This window comes from Urocitellus parryii, chromosome 9 (assembly GCF_045843805.1).
Source record: "Urocitellus parryii isolate mUroPar1 chromosome 9, mUroPar1.hap1, whole genome shotgun sequence".
NCBI lineage: Eukaryota > Metazoa > Chordata > Mammalia > Rodentia > Sciuridae > Urocitellus > Urocitellus parryii.
This window is the reverse complement of record NC_135539.1, coordinates 21123774-21138409: the sequence shown is the minus strand read 5'-3', so window position 1 is coordinate 21138409 and position 14636 is coordinate 21123774. Positions and strand designations below refer to the sequence as shown.

The following is a 14636-nucleotide window of genomic DNA, read 5'->3' as shown; positions in this document are numbered from 1 at the left end:
TCAGCATCTGGGGAGGTATCATTGAGATTGGGAAATGAAAGGATTATTCAGGGTCCAGTGAAGGTCAATTCAGAAGAAAAGCGTAATCGTAGTTGGAAAAAAGTAGCAACTGCCAATTGTTGTTATGCTTGACTCCATCAAGATTTGTTGAATGGATGAATGAATGATGTTACAGGCATGTAATATGAAACTAATTTTTATATCTCTTTTTGGTTCTGGGTTTGAACCCAGGGGCACTCTATTGCTGAACCACATCCTCAACCCTTTTTATTTTTGTTTTTTGAGACGGTCTTACCAAATTGCTGAGGCTGTCTTTGAATTTGCAATCCTCCTGCCTCAACCTCCAAATCGCTGGGATTACAGGCATGTGCCACTGTGCTTGGCTATGTTCCTTTTTAAATGCTACTCACTGCAAAGAACTAGGTGGCAAAAGTTTGGGAAGTGCTCCAAATTTTTAGTGAAATTGCAAAGAACTTTCATACATTTTGAAATAGCTTTGTTAAGCTAGAACTCATATACCATATAGTTCACCTATTTTTTAATATTTATTTTTTAGTTTTAGGTGGACACAATATCTTTATTTTGTCTTTATGTGGTGCTGAGAATCGAACCCAGTGCCTCATGCATCCTAGGTAAGTGCACTACCACTTGAGCACATCCCCAGATCCGCCTATTTTTTTTTAAAGAGAGAATTTTTTAAAATATTTATTTATTTTTTAGTTTTAAGTGGACACAATATCTTTACTTTGTTTTTATGTGGTGCTGAGAATCAAACCCAGTGCCTCATGCATCCTAGGTAAGCGCACTACCACTTGAGCCACATCCCCAGCTTCTAGTTCACCTATTTTAAGTGTAAAGTTCAATGAAGTTTCACATTAGCACTATCATGTAAGGGAGGAATCCACTTTATACTTTGAAGTATAAACCTTGCTGCTCCAGTGCAGACAGCTTATTTTGAAGCTATGTTGGTTTTGTTTGTTTGTTTCCTGTTGCTGGGGATTGAACCCAGGGCCTTGTGCATGCAGGCAAGCACTCTACCAACTGAGCTATATCCCCAGCTCGCTGGATACCTTATTTTAAAATAGACATCTCCCCTTTCTCCCCCGCTTTCCCTCCCTAACAGCACAGGAAACAAGAGTAAAATTTTTCCTCTCCCAGGCTGAACAACTGTGCCCTTCACAGCCTGGAAGAGTGTCACTGTCCACAAGAAAAAAGAAACTCCAAACTCGGGAACTGGAGCAATGACTCTTTCAAGGACACTTGATGGACACTAATTAATTATATTTACTGATACAATTTGGATCCCAGCCCTTGTATTATTTTTTTAAAATTCCTGTGTTCCCCTTTGCAGGGCGAATCACAGCCTCTGGGACAGGAGTCCCTTGTTTCTTTTTTGCTGACAAATCAATTAAAGTTGTTCCCGGCCTGGGGTTGCGGCTCAGCAGCAGCTCTGGCATGTGTGAGGCACTGGGTTCGATTTTCAGCACCACATATAAATAAATAAATAAATAAAGGTCTATCATCAACTAAAAAAAAAAAAAGGTTTTTCCTTTTTTTTTTTTTTTTTTCAAAATCTTGTCCTCATTATTGTAATGGCAACAGACCCAAGGACCAAGGTTTCAGTATCAATTGCAACCAATTTAGCACATATTTATTATCCCTTAAAGAAACTCCCATGAGCTGGGGATGTGGCTCAGTGGTAGAGCATGCACATGCCACAAGAGTGCCCCTGTGTTCAATACCCAGAACCAAAAATAAATATAAAAATTAAATAAAAAATTAGTTTCATATTACATGCCTGTAACATCCATTCACTTATTAATTTAACAAATGTTCATGGAGTCAACCATGGTTCAATCCCCAGTCCCACAAAAAAAGAGAAACTCTATATCCATTAATATTCTTTCGCCTTTCCCCCACTCCTTCTATAGATTTGTTTATTCTGGATATCTCATTTTAATTTTTCTCACATTTTTATTTGACATCCATAATTATTTTTGTTTGTAGAAATATTTTGCATTGACTTTTTGGGGATCAACATCCTATTTTACAAGAGAAAATGGACTATTACTGAGAAATTTTTTTTTAATGTATTTATTTTCCGGGCGCATGCCTGTAATCCCAGCAGTTTCGGAGGCTGAGGCAGGAGGATCGCAAGTTCAAAGCCAGTGCCAACAATTTAGCGAGGCCCTGTTTCTAAATAAAATATATATTAAAAAAAGAGGGTGGGGGCTGGGGATGTGGCTCAGTGGTTAAGCGCCCCTGAGTCCAACCCTCGGTATAAAACAAAACCAAAAATAAAACATTCCCCAGCCCCTAAGGAGAATTTCTTAGAATCAAACTCTCATGTGGGTTTCGAATTCTGTCAGTACATCATCCGGCTGGGATTCTAGGGGCGAGGGTTTGACATTCTCTGGTAGTGCAGCTGGGATTCGAGGTCAGGAATTGTGAGGCGCTGAGCATGTTTGTGATCTCCTAGGTGCAGAGACCCTGGATTCTCCCCCTGCAGCCTTGGTCGCTCCTTTGCGCCTGAGGATGGACATAGGACTCTTCTCGGCTTTAGGGAGGCCAATGAATGCGTCATTTGGGGGTTTTGTTTTGTTTGCAGTGCCCAGCGGCACTTTACCCCAGAGTTATATTCCCAGCCATTAATTAATTAATTAATTAATTAATTAATTTTTAAAAGTTATAGATGGGCACAATACCTTTATTTTATCTATTTATGCGGTGCTGAGGATTGAACCCAGTGCCTCACATTTGGCGAGACAAGCGCTCCACCCACTGAGCCACAACGCCAGCCCCGTTTAATTTATTTTGAGCCAGGTGTCACTTGCCATCCTTCTTCCTCAGTCTTCCGAGTCGCTGCGATTACGGGCTGTGCCACCTCTTCTACTTGGTCCTCACAACATCACTAACCCAAGGACTTCCCGCTTGTCCCAAGCCAGAGCCATTCAAAAGTCCCCGCCCTCTAAGGCCCAATCACCGACGCACCTTGTTTAGAAATTTGACTAGAACTGACCTATCAGCGAGCGCGAAGATAGAGCCGGCACCAAGCTCCTACGCAAGTCACAGTGGGAAGTGCGATCGTACTTATTTAGTACTGAAGGGCGACCAAAGGGTACAGCCTTCACGGTACCTTATTTGGTAAGGTTAGCTTGACTAAGCGAGGAAAGGACATCATGAGGCTTTTGGAAACAAACGGGGAGGCTGGCAGCGCCATGTTTTCTAAGGGACTTACTCAGCAATCGGATCCAAAATGACAGGTGCTGCAGTGGTTCATAAATATGAATGCCTTCCTGGGACCACGACTGGGCGAGAAGGAGCCTCTTGGCACTCGAACGCCGGCCACTTCAAATCCACATAGGTATTAAAAGAGTCGGGCGCGGTGGCTCACGCCTTGTAATCCCAGCGGTTCCGGAGGCTAAGGCAGTATGATCGCGAGTTCAAAGCCAGCCTCAGAGAGACCCTGTCTCTAAATAAAATATTAAAAAGGTATGGGATATGCTCAATGGTTAAGCGCCCCTGGGTTCGATCCCTGATACAAAAATTTTTTAAAAAATGAACATTTAAATTTGAATTTCCTGAAAGGGAAGCCTGGGATCACTCCCCGACTCCCTTCTCCCTTCTCCTCACTCCCCGTCGCCCTAAAACTGTGTGGATCACCAAGGTTGCATATTCAGTACCTTGCAGTAGTTAAACTCTACAGGGTTGATGCCCGACAAACCTGGATTCTGATCCTGATTGCATCCTTCATATGTAGTGTGGACTTGGAAACGACCTAATTTCTCTGAGCTTCAATTTTCTTAATGTTAGAATGGTTCTAATAACACTTGGTTGAGGATCTGCAGGTGCTGTATCCATCCCCCACTTGGGACTACCTCTGGGTCTCCTATACCAGCTCTAACTCAGCTTTCTTCTCCAGGATTCAAAGAGCCCCAAACCACCTTCTCTCTTAGACAAAAAGTTGAGTTCTATATTTACCTGAATCTGGACTAAGGCAAGGCAGGTTGCAGAAGAGCCTGTTGAAATTAGAGGACTCTTGCATACATAAAGTTAGACTTCTTGGAACGCCCCCAAGGGCTCACTGCTCACAAATATCTCTTTCTAAAGGAACTGTTCAATATCAGTAACTTTTCTAGGCAATTTCACTCTCTTAGATTCCAGGTGGCAATGCTTCCACTTTTGGGGAATTTTTTTTGGGGGGGAGCAGTTTTCTTAAAGTAACCATTAACTTTTTTCTCCACACACCCCCTGTCCACTGAATGTCATGGAGACAGAGGGCTACAATGCTGGGAACCAAATTCAGCTCTATCTGCCTCAGAGAATCACTTTCTTGAAATAAGTACCTACCATAAGCCCCATACTTTAAATTTAAGATGACATTTCTGTGAGAAAAGTAGTATGACCTCAATTTCACAGATGAAAAAAACTTACGTTGGCAAGTTGTAGTAACTTGCTTACATCACATAGCTACCACAAGATGGAGCCAGGATTTAAGAGATATTCCCCTGACTCTGTAACCTAAGCTCTTTCCCCTGAACTAGGAGCCTATCATATATCCTGTGCCTTATGGTCTTTAAAGGGGGTGAATTATGGGATGAGGATGCACTGAAAACCACCAGAAGTAGAAACATGACCTATTTTTTGGAGATGGGGTGGAGAACCACAAGGGAAAGGGAAAGTAAACATTTTTTTCTTTCAATATATTTGAGCAACTGCTGTGCCAAAAGAATAGCCATATAACACAATGGTTAGAACACAAGGGTTTTGGAGTTGGATGCATTGGTTCAATTGAGCACTCCTTGACTTATCAGTGTGACTTTGGAATTTTCTTGCTGGACTAAGTGTGAGCCTCCCCAATTGCGAAACAAGATGATCAGTTTCATGGGATTGTTTTGAGAATCAAATGAGATTTTTTAAATGCTTCTGCCCAGTATCTGGCACATTATGTTGTTGTTTTTATTACTACTGCTACAGTATGAGGTGCTTAGAAGCAATATAGAATACGGTTCTGATTTTACCCACTCTGCCCTCAAGAGTAGTGGAGAGGACACTTCTGTAAGTCACTGAAGTCCCACAGGCATCTAGGCCTGATCTGAGTCGTTCAAGGGCGTGATGGCTTACAAGGGAAATCCCTAGTGATAAGGTCGGTGGGCAGAGCATTGAATGTGCAGCCAGATAGGTCTGGGATAGGCTGTTGCACACCTGGCACGATGTAAAAGTTCCATAAATATGCTCAGCACCCTAGAATTAACTTCTCTCAGCACAGGAGCCCAGTTTATTTTATAGCCAGGACACACTCTTGAAGGCCTTATGGACCAAGGGATCAAAAGCAGCCAAGGGAGAATCACGCTGAACTACATGGCCTCAATACACGATTACCTCCTCTGAACCTCCTCCATCTTGGCATAAACAGCTGTCAGTCGTTACCTAGCAACAGCGTCCTAGAGTCTGGTCCAAGACACCAATCAGCGTGTTATTTCGATGAGGCGAGTTGTCCAATCACCGCGCACTTTCGGAAGCCAAGTCTTCTAGCCTGTCTCCTCTAGAGCCAATGAGGGGTTAGGAATTTTAAGAACCTGGGCTGAACCTGCTTAGCTGTTTCTTATCTGATAAGATCAAATGGAGGAAATGAGTGGCAAGCCTCAGAATGTTTATGAATGATGGTCTTAAAGGGTCGCCGCCATATTCTCTTAGGGTATTGTTTGTTCCGTTGTTCATTTTGGTACCAAAGTGTCGCACGCCGTGGTGATTCCTGCATTCTGGCCGCAACTCGGCCCGTGCGAGGCTAGTTCAAGGCCGGCTCGGATGTAGGGTCCAGCAGAGTGGCTCCCTCTCATCTGGAAAATACAGTGGTGTGATCATGGGGCTGAAGCATTCAGCTGGGGATGGGGATCAGGGAGGGTTCAAGGCGCTGCCTCCAGCCAGGTTCCCCATCCTGAGCCCCCAAAACCTGAATCTGTGCATAGGAGGCTGAGGGTTGTGAGCTTCTTCGTGGCGATCGTGTATTTCTTCTTGCGGGAGTGGTGAAGTCTGGGGCAGGGATAGAAAACCCTGTATTGGACGGTGATACCAGAGATCAACGGCCACTTGGGGGCGCTCAGTGAGGCCGTTTAGGACTTCACTCCGCCCATTTCTGCTCACTCATTTATGCAAAATGTTACTTAACCAGTTCTTGAGCGAGAGCTGCAGATGCAAAGAACACACAGAGGGCTCAAAACTGCTTGGAGAAGACAGGGAACGGATGAAAGAGAATATTGACTTGGGCTGAGGTTTGGGGAGCGACTGTTCCAAATGCCTCCTGGTAACCTTAGTGTGTGTGTGTGTGTGTGTGTTGTATAATTTACCATGACCATATTTCTATGCCTGACTATTTCTTCTCAGCAAGGGTTTTTTGTTTTGGTGACAGCTTTCTTGGGTATTAGTCACATACCATTACAACTAACTCATTTTCAATGCACAATTAAATGGGTTTTAGTGTATTCCCAGAGTTGTATACCCATCACCACAATAAATTTTAACACATTTTCATTAATCTCCCAAAGAAATCCCACACCTCTTGGCCATAACTTCCTTCATTCACCCCTTCTCCAGCCCTTAGCAAAAATTAATCTACTTTATATCTCTATACATTTGCTCATTTGGGGTCCATATAAATGAAATCATAAGGCTTGGATTTGGGCAGTGGGTGGGGGTGCTTGATACTGGATTAACACAGAGAAGCTTTACCATTGAGTCACATTCCCAATTCTACCCTCTATTTTTGTTTTTAAGTCATTCATATTTTATTTCCATCCCCTGGGGTAAGGCCAAACCCACCTGCTCTAAATAACGTTTTTTAAATTTTTTTCTATATTTTTAGTTGTGGATGGACACAATACCTTTATTTTATTTGTTTTTTTATGTGACTCTGAGAATCAAATCCAGTGCTTCACATGTGATAGGCAAGCACTCTACCTTTGAGCTACAACCCCAGCCCTGAAAAACTTTTCTCCTCATTAAAATTCTTCCTCTCAGGACCTGCCAGGTATGGTCTTATGTTGCCATGGCAACTAGCCTGGCCTTTGTCCCAATCTACTTGATGAAACATTGTCTTCAGGATTCTCCAGATTCAGTCACTAATTTTTTTTCCCCCAAAAAAAGTAGTTTCAGAGGCCTATGTTTTCCCAGATGGGCCCAACCTCCTTTCAGTCTGGGAAGAAGGAGCCTATTCTAATTCACCTAGGTTATGCCAGAGGTGGCCCTCAGGAGTATAGAGACTTATAATTCTCTACTACTGCTATGCTTGAAACTCAGTTGACATTCATACATGCAAATCCATCTTCTTTCTGGTTTGGTCCAAATTTCTCACAAATCCATAGAAGTCTCTTGAAGACACTTAGTACACAATTTCTGGACAACCATGCCCTGGAATGATCCACTCACTCCCACCATCCTGGTCTCCCACCTCCAGCAAACCCATTATGATGTGAAGAATGGATTCTGTGACACACTGGATAATCTTGGATTGCAACACCAGAAAAATATGGAAACAAGGCTCTCAGACTTTGTCAGGTAAATGAAAACTACCTGGTTATATTCCCTCATCATGAAGCCCCTGCAACAGAATGGGGGGAAATATTCTCAGCTTCTTCCAAATAAGACACGTGTAGCTGTAAATAACAAGTTCAATTTCTGCCCCAGTAGGCTTTATATGCTTCTGTGTGGAACATAAAATAAGCTTTGAGGTGTTGTAGTCATTATTCAGCTAATCTGGCTTCTTTTTTAATTGCTAAAGGAGATTTCTATTTCAATAACTACAAGTTCCATGGATATTAAAATACTTTTAAGCTTTATTTATGTGAGTTTTCCTAAAACACACAAAATTACCAGTGTTAATTTGAGATAGGTGGGCTCCCATAGAGAGAGCAAAAAACAATCTTAGTAGATGGAGACTCTGATCTATGAGCATGACCACTTGTGCTTATCTCTTTAATTAGATGAATACGATCTCCAGCTAATGCTTGTAGATCAACTAATTTATTTAATCTCATCAGATTCAAAGACCTGCACAATGTGCCCAGAACTGATTTATGGTATTCTTCTTAATTAGGAAGAAACAAATGATTGACATGCCATCTGATTTTTACAATAGCTTGCCTGGGAATCTGCAATTTTCTGCGCAAACAAAATGTATATATAGTCATAGAGCTCAGTCCTGGCTGCATCATTTGTCTTCTCTGAGAGATAAAGACACTTCTCTGAGACACTGTAATTGTGGCATGCATGCTTTGCTTTACTGTCCTATAATAAGTCTTTGTGCCTTGCTCAGATATGTCCTGAAAGTGTGGTATAAGTCAAGAACTCACCTGGGCCAGAAGGTTCCACTGCCCCCTTGATAAGACATCCTTGGACCCTATCTGGTGGCAATTTCATCTCTGGTTCTGAGCCCTGCATCAAGAATTTCCTTTCCATCAATACACTCAGGGAAGCTAGTCTGATTGATAGATAAACAGACATGTGTGGAACATCTTTAACAATGAGGATTAGTAAATATCCAGAGGTCTCAGTTTAATTTACCATATGGAATGTGAAAAAAAACACATGCACATGTATGCCGGGTTTCTGTTCTCGCGACTAAGAGGCTCAGGGGTCACTCTAGTTAAACTGGGCTAACTGGGCTGCACGAAATAACCATACAAGAGACACAAATACCTTTTTCTTTGGGGTCTCTGTGACGGCTCCTCTGACCTTAAGGGTCTGCAGAAAGAGAGAGAGCGAGAGCACGCACCGACCCCTTTTATTGAGGAGAAGCTATTCAAATGAGGCAAGGGGTCAGGTTTCAGGGGGCTGAGTCTATCTTCATGATGTCCACTGTCAGCAGGTTGACTGACACCTGGGTAGGCCACACCCAAGGGCACAGTAAGAGAAGGGGACACACAAGGCACTTCCATGGAAGATTCTATCCTAAACAGGGCAAGGGGTTATATTACAAAGCAACAGGTGAGCATAGCTGCACCCATGGGGCTGTAGGAAGATACACCCATTTCTGTGACTGAGGGCCTCAGCACCCAGCTGGGGAATGTAACTCAGTCACCCATAAGGTTGGCTTCCCACACATGTATACGGAGATATTCATAACAGACCACCTAGTCTGTTAGAGCCATTTATTACTAACACTAAAAACCAAATTTGAAGACTCAACACACAAGATCATGTTCACACAGGGGGCATGAAATGCCCTGTGTGTATCCCCAGGCTACAGTCAGGCTACAGGAATGCAAATTTCACTTCTTTCCCCAGGGGTGAGTTCACATACACCTACTCCACTTTTCCTCCAAAGACTTGTGAGAATGGGCCTCAGGCTACCATGACCACTATGATTTTCCCAGTTTCCCCACTCTACTTGGTGATGAATTGTCCCCAAGTTTGCTATGCTGCTCTATTAAGGAAAGGTAGTTGGTACCTTCTTTGCTGTGTCCAACGAATCTTCTCTTATTCTAATCAGTGGAGGCTTATTCCAATTCACCCATGTCCTGTCAGAAGTAGCCCTTAGGAACATGAAGATTTCCACTTCTGGGTCACTATACCTTCTACTCAGGGGTAGAAACCCAGCATATTTTTGACCCGGTCCCAGATTATCTCCCAGGAATTCAGAGAGAAACCTGTCAGCAACTCAGGTGTCCTTCAACATTCTAAATTCATCTTCTTTGCTACCTGGTCACAGCTTCTCTCCAAGGTTTTCAGATATCCTTTGGAGATCTAGGTTCTGCCAAACCTGACCTTCCGGTGTGTGGAGCCTTTTAGCTCTGGACCATTCTTTTGATAAATCGGGTGTCCTTCACAGCTCCAAATCCATCTCTCCTCACTGGCCTGGCCCTAGCTTCTCTACCAGGCATTTACATAGATCATTCAAGTCCTAGCACTCAGGTGCTTTGTGTGACCAACTTAGGGGTAGGGCTTTGGGTATTTTCATTTCAGTTCCCTTCTCTGAGATGAGTTGAAGAGGACCCAGATTTTCTGTCATCTTCAAACACATAGAACTGCAAGAGTGAATTTATCTGTTGTTTTCAGGCTACGCAGCAAGAAATTTTCTTTCCCCCAACACATTTGGGGACACTAGTCTCCTGTGGGGTGAGACTACGCCCAGTTGTGCTAAAAAACAGTACTCCGCAATAATAAAAATTACTCCTCCAAGGAACTCCCAGCAATGTTCTCAGGCTTCCATGTCCACCAGGTATGCCTGGTGTCCCAATTCCACTAAATAATACATTGAACTAGGATTCCCCAACTTCAAAGTTGATACTCTATTAGGGAAAGGTATTTTAGTGGCCCATGCCTTTCCAGCCTTTTCCAACCAGTCTCCTCCTAGACTGAACAGAGGTGGCTCATTCCCATTCACCTAGATTCTGTCAGCAGTGACTTTCAGGAGTGTGGAGTCTTCAAGATCTGGGATCATCTGCCTGCAAGTCAGGTATCCTTTGCATTTCCAAAGTCATCTTTTCTTGGTGTGACCTGAGTGTGACCTCACCAAGGTCATAGGAGAAGCAGATGACCAAGGGTGTCTTCGACTTAGTACTGAGTTCAGTTTCCTTTTTCTCAAATAAACCACGATGGAGAAACCTCTCCAAAAATTGGCTCTCAAGTTCGCCAGGCACCTTGCATCCTCTGCATGGAAGTGGGGTTGCTTAGAGAGCCAGGCCTGCCCAAGAAAACTAGAGCAAGGGCTGCTCTTGAGTCCCTTTGTGGGTCACCAGTTTTGATATCAAAAGTTCAGTCCTTGTCCCTGATGCCAATTTAATAAGGAGGACATGGTTTTGAGAAAAAGGAAAAAGAAGTTTTATTGCTTTGCCAATAAAGGAGAAGCACAAGGGACTCCTGTCCCAGAGGCTGCAATTCTCCCCCAGCCCTTTTTATTTTAAGAGAGTGTCTCACTAAGTTGCTTAGGGTCTTGCTAACTTGCTGAGGCTGGTTTCAAACTTGTGATTTTCCTGCCTCAGTCTTCTGAGTTGTTGGGGTTATAGGGGTGTGCTGCTGCTCCTGGCAAACATGTGGTCTTTTGTGTCTGGCATCTTCCCTTGGCATAATATTTGAAAGTTTCATCCATGTTGTAGCACACATCATCATATCATTTTTATTATTATTTTACTGAACACAAGGCCACGCATATCCTAAGCACATGCTTTACCCCTGAGCTGGATCCCAGGCCCCCTACATTTAAAAAAATATACTCAATTTTTTACAGCAATTTCAGGTTAACAGCAAAACTAAGTGGAAAGTAGGATTCCTATATCTCTCTGCCCTACCCCCTCAACACACACTTCTTCCACTATCAATATCCCCCACCAGATTGATACATTTATTAAAATTAAAGAAGCTATCAAGACCCAAAGTCTTTATCTTTATCACCTAAAGTCCACAGTTCACATTAGGGTGTATTTTTGGTGTGAAACCTACATCTTGTGGTTTGGAATAAATGAAGCCACCATTATAGTATCATTCAGATAGTTTCGATATCCTAAATAATACTCTGTGTGTTCCACCTATTCTGTCTCTCCCTACAACCCCTGCCTGGCAACCAGATTTTTGTTGTTGCTTTTATGTGTATGTTTTTTTTTTTCTTTCTAGGCATTGAACCAGGGGCACATTACCACTGACCCACAACCCCAGTCCTTTTTGTTTTTAGACAGGGTCTCATTAATCCGCTGAGGCTGGGGACTCATGATCCTCCTGCCTTGGCCTCCAGAATCACTAGAATTACAGTACATCACTGCTGCCTGGATGAGATTATTTTTTGGTACTGGGGATTGAACCCAGGGCCACCATAACCACTGAACCACATCCCCAGTCCTTTGTATTTTGAGACAGAGTCTCTCTAAATTGCTGAGGCTGGCTTTGAACTTATCATCCTCCTGCCTTAGCTTCCTGAGTTGCTGATATTACAGGCCTGTAGTCACCCAGCCCGGTTTGAAAATAACCACTTTTAATGTAATTTCTCTGGTTTTCTCCATATTTCAGTTAGTTAGAGACTATTATTGACTTTTCCCCCTTCACTGATTCACAATGCATTTAGAACTCAGAAGTGAGAGACCCTGAGATAATTCCTGTCAGTGCTTACTAATGTGGCATAAGTGCGCGCACACACACACACACACACACACACACACCTACACCTTTGCACAGTTTTGTGTCTCCCTCACTAGGTTGTAAGCGCCTCTGAGAATAGGCACCCTGACCATCACCTTTCTCAGTTCTTAGCCTTAGGCTTGGAGTTACCCTGATTAGATAAAACCAAAGAGCCAGGCTGGTGCTTGAGGACTAACCTTCAGTGAAGTGTAGTAGAAACCTTAAAATCAGAAAGGTTGTGAGGGAATTTGACCTGCGGGAAGAAAAATTTGTTTAGTTCCCTGTTATACTATATGCCCGGGCACCCAGAACTGTGTTGTCTGTCAGTAGGATCTTAACAATTGCGTGTATGCTGTTTCAGCCTTGGTACAAAGGAAGGGAAGAGTCCCCGAGAGGCACAGATTGAGCTTGGGCAAAGGTGGGCTGAGCTCTGGTTCACTGTCCCCTCTCTCCAATGGCCCAGAATGGTGCTGGGCACATAGCCGGTGAACCTGAATTCTGAACTTGGTGATATTCAGACCTCAGACTAGATGTTGCTCAGGCAGAAGTTCTGCTCCCTGGCTACTGCCAGCTTCCTGCAAACTGGAATGTTTTGCCAAGACCCAATTCAAAGGATTGTACTTTGCTTTCTGCCAAGATCCCAAGGAAGAGGCTAGGCACCTGGGGTCTGGCATAGGAAGGAAAAAGGAGCAAAGGTGGAAGTCAGCCTTTCTTAGGTTCCCCTTTCCCCAGCAGTCCCTGTCCATGCACAGCTCCGCTCTTTATGGGCCCCAGTTGGTAAGAATCCTCTGAACCATCTCTTCCAAAGTACCTTCCCCAAGATTTCGAGTCTCGCTCACATTCAAGGATAGCTGATCACAATGAGGTGGAAGGGAGGTGGCAAAGTGGGGATTGGGATTTTCTTCTTCTTCTTCTTCTTTTTTTTTTTTTTTTTTTTTTTTTTGCTGAGTACCCACAGTATTGCTGTCCAATTGAGCTTTTGTCAACCTTAGGCATGTTCTGCATTGGTGCTGTCCCCCAGAGAAGCCACTGGCCACATGTGGTTATTTAGCATTTGAAATGTGGCTAGTGTGCCTAAGGAATGAATGTTTACTTTTGATTAATAAAAGCCTTTTCTGATTGGCCTCGGCTTGACACTAGAAGCATCACAGAGCTGCCTATTTTTTATTCTATGTATGTGCCTGCGTGTGCGCGTGCATGCACATACTAAGCATGTGCTCTTATCACTGAGCTGCACATCCCCCCACCATAGAACTTCCTTTTTTTGGGGGGGGATACTAGGGATTGAGCCCAGGGCCTATGTAAGTTTGGTAAGTGCTCTATCACTAACTTACATCCCCATCCCTTTTTTAATTTTTTTGAGACAGGGTCTTGCCAAGCTGCCCCAGCTGGTCTCAAACTTGTGATCTTCTTGTTTAATTCAGTGTCTTGAGTAGCTGGGGTTAGTTACAGTTGTGTGCTACCACACCCGGGTTCCCAAAATATTCTTTTTTTTTTTTAATTTATTTTTTAGTTCTCGGCGGACACAACATCTTTGTTTGCATGTGGTGCTGAAGATCGAACCCGGGCATGCCAGGCGAGTGCGCTACTGCTTGAGCCACATCCCCAGCCCCCCAAAATATTCTTTATGTAAAGAATTTGATGATTTGGCACTTAACAATTAGGATAAAAATTGTCTTTTTTTTGTTTGTTTTCTGTTCCTGCCAAGTTTTTTTTTTTATTTTTTAGAAGTCTGTTTCATTGAAATGTCCATTTTTACTATCTTTAACCAGGGAAAGGTGCCAGCTTACCCCTGAAACAAATTCAGCCTTTCCTTATAAGAATACTATACAAGATTGGATGTCAGCAATAAGGAAGAGTCCTAGAAAAGTGATGGTACTATTGTCTGAAAATGGGAAGCTGCTGCCTTTGGTAGGTGGAGTTTCTCTGAATGAGAGATTCGATTCGCACATAGGTCCTACACCTTGAAAGAGCAGACAATCTTGTATGCTGTTCTATCCTCACGTATAGTTGCCCGATTCAAGAACCCAGCTTTCAAAGCACCCTATAATTTTCAGTTCAAATTCTCTTATCTTGTGGAAAGCAAGAGAAAGAAGGCAAAAATAATCAAGAGAGTTGATCCTGGGGCTGGGATGCACCCCAGAGGTAAAGCACTCTTGAGTTCAATCCCCACTACCACCGAAAGAAGAAGAAAAAATATAATCATCCTTACAAGGAGAGTTTTGAATGATATCTATATTAGTGTGCCATGTATTTAGTTAAAACTCAAAACCATTTAGTTATATATTTTTAATTTTTTCTTTTAGTTGTCAATGGACCTTTACTTTATTTATTTATATGCAGTGCTGAGGATTGAACCCAGGGCCTCACACATGCTAGGCAAGCACTCTACCACTGAGCCACAACCCACCCCCCTAGTTTTATTTTTTGTGTGGCTTTTGATGTGTAGACTCCTTGGATCTTCTGTAACCTTCTCTGCAATGGGCCATTTTACTTCAATAGGAGCCTTGCTTCACCTGATGCCCAGTGTG

The 14636-nt window shown here is 43.1% G+C and overlaps 1 long non-coding RNA gene across 2 annotated transcripts; it reads left to right on the top strand.

The window, feature by feature from the left end:
- The first annotated feature begins 3131 nt into the window (after positions 1-3131).
- Positions 3132-13699, top strand: LOC144257036 (uncharacterized). Of its 2 annotated transcripts, none has more exons than XR_013344349.1 (3): positions 3132-3364; positions 7454-7554; positions 13619-13699. It is a non-coding gene; the product is annotated as an uncharacterized LOC144257036 (long non-coding RNA). The 2 variants fall into 2 exon arrangements; XR_013344348.1 differs by lacking the exon at positions 3132-3364 and adding an exon at positions 5296-6304.
- The last annotated feature ends 937 nt before the right edge of the window (positions 13700-14636 follow it).